The sequence below is a fragment of the Protobothrops mucrosquamatus genome, unplaced genomic scaffold, assembly GCF_001527695.2.
Source record: "Protobothrops mucrosquamatus isolate PMUCROS unplaced genomic scaffold, P.Mucros_1.0 scaffold3158, whole genome shotgun sequence".
NCBI lineage: Eukaryota > Metazoa > Chordata > Lepidosauria > Squamata > Viperidae > Protobothrops > Protobothrops mucrosquamatus.
This window is the reverse complement of record NW_015389158.1, coordinates 273,034-275,363: the sequence shown is the minus strand read 5'-3', so window position 1 is coordinate 275,363 and position 2,330 is coordinate 273,034.

Genomic DNA, 2,330 nt, shown 5'->3' with positions numbered 1-2,330 from the left:
TGCAGGACTGGCCTAGGGTAATTTTTAGGGGGGTTTTAATTATATTTTAAAATTCGACAAATATTTAAATATTCCTTTTAATTAATTTTAAATTTGTATTGTTTTGTATGTATTTTAAATAGATTGTCAGCCGCCCTGAGTCCTACAGGAGAAGGGCGGGATATAAATCCAAAAAATAAATAAATAAATAAATAAATAAAAATGCAGATGGACGGCTGAATCTCGTCCTGATGGGTTTGTTCTCCTATGTTGTGTCAATGGGTTTGTGAAGTGGTGGTTTTGTTTCCCCAATGTGCAGATCTGCACAGGGCTCACTGCATTGTACTGCATAGATCACGTTGGCTCAGTTTGGGTGTTTTGTCCTTGGGATGGACAAGCTTCTGCCTTAGTGCAGGGCTTTTCAACCTTTTCACCCATTGTACCATTTTTAGGATATGGCAACATCTGAGTACCACCAGTCGCCTAGCAAGGTGTCAAAAACTTGATGACCCCCCCAAAAAAGGAAAAAACTGATGAAGTTCAGGTAGTCCTTGACTTACAACAGTTCACTTAGTGACTGTTTGAAGTTACAATGGCACCGAAAAAAGTGCCCTCCAAGCCACAGCCGAGCAAGACACCTACCTGCCCACCTGGCGGCGCTCTTCCTCCTGTCTGAGGTTTTTGTTTTGTTTTGTTTTATAAATTTTTATTAATAAAACAAAATTAAAAACACATTGGACATAGATATGACGTCACTGGTTCCATACATCTTCCAACATTTTACAATAGTATTAGTACTCATATAGACATATAGTTCTTGAACTTTGCTCACTATTTATAATATACTATTAACACTTTTCCCTTATTTCTATATATTTATCTTTTAAATATACATTTGTCGATAATCTATATTTTATTCTAGCACTATACATTTATCTTGGCTACCCTCTTATTGTCTATCCAATCATAAAATTGTTCCCAGATTTTGTAGTACTTGGTTTCACTTTTGTCCTTGAGTTCCCATGTAAGTCTATCCATTTCAGCACAATTGAAAATTTTCAATAATATTTCCTCTTCGGTTGGAGTATCTTTCTCTTTCCATTTTTGAGTGAAGGCTATTCGTGCCGCTGTTACTATATGCAGTAGTAAATAATTTGTGTCTAATATTTTCTTTCTATAATTCCCAATAAGAAAAAATCCAGTTTGGCTTCTATATCTATTTGCAAAATTTCTTCCAACCACTTCTTTAATAAGTTCCAAAATTTTTGTGCTTTTGGGCATTGCCACCACATGTAGTAATTCCCAATGGTCTGTCTCTTCACACTTCCAACATAACTAGTTTTTCCCCTTGTTCATTCGTGCTAATCTTGTGGGAGGGAGGTGCCACCTATAAAACATCTTATAGAGGTTTTCCTTATAGGAGGTTGCTAGTGTAATTTTTAGGTTTTTTCCCCATAAACTGCCAAATATCCAAATCAATATTGTGCCCAAAATATTTACACCAAATTATCATCGTTTCTTTCACCTGTTCCTCAATCATATCTTGCTCTAATAACTATCGATATAATTTACTTATAGTCTTGCCTTCCCTGCTAAATAAGATTTTATCTAATTCTGAAGGTTTTCATTATTGTGAGCATTTCTGTTGAGGATTGGCAGCAGGAGTGGGGTGGGGGGGTGTTTGGTTTTTATTCCCCCCCCCCCCGTCTCCTGGGTGGTTGCAGCAGGTTTTGGTCCCTTCACATGACCCTGGGACAGTGTGACCGTCATAAATATGAATCAGTTGCCAAGCATCTGAATGTAAATCACGAGACCCTGGAGAGGCTGCAACATTCCAGCTGATCGGCTCTTCTTCTGGGCTCAGCAGAAGGGCCAGGATCAGCACTGAGCTCTAGTTGATCGGCGCTTCTTCTGGGCTCAGCAGAAGTGCCAGGATCAGCGCCGAATTCCAGCTGGAGCCTGGCGCTGATCCTGGCGCTTCCACTGAGCCCTGCAGCTCCAGCCATCTCTCGCTCAGGCTTGTGCGGTGCTGCCACTGGTTCAGCTCATTCCCCGCTACCACTTTTCTAGGATGGTCACGTACCACCTGCCAGGTGGTACCCTTGCCACTGGTTGAAAAGCCCTGCCTTAGTGTATCCTTGGGTTTGAAGTGTGCGTGTACGTTGTGTTGGCTGAAGATCCTCCAGAGCTTCCGTTCCCCACCATCCAGTCAGAGTCGAAGAAGCTTTTTGGGTGAGAAGCGAAACGTCTTCAAAGAAAAGCAAAGTCCAGTTGCCTCCTGGAAAAGCACCTTTGGGATTGCCAAGGAAGAAGCTGGAGCAGAGGGTCCAAAGGCGCTGAGGTCCAGGGCA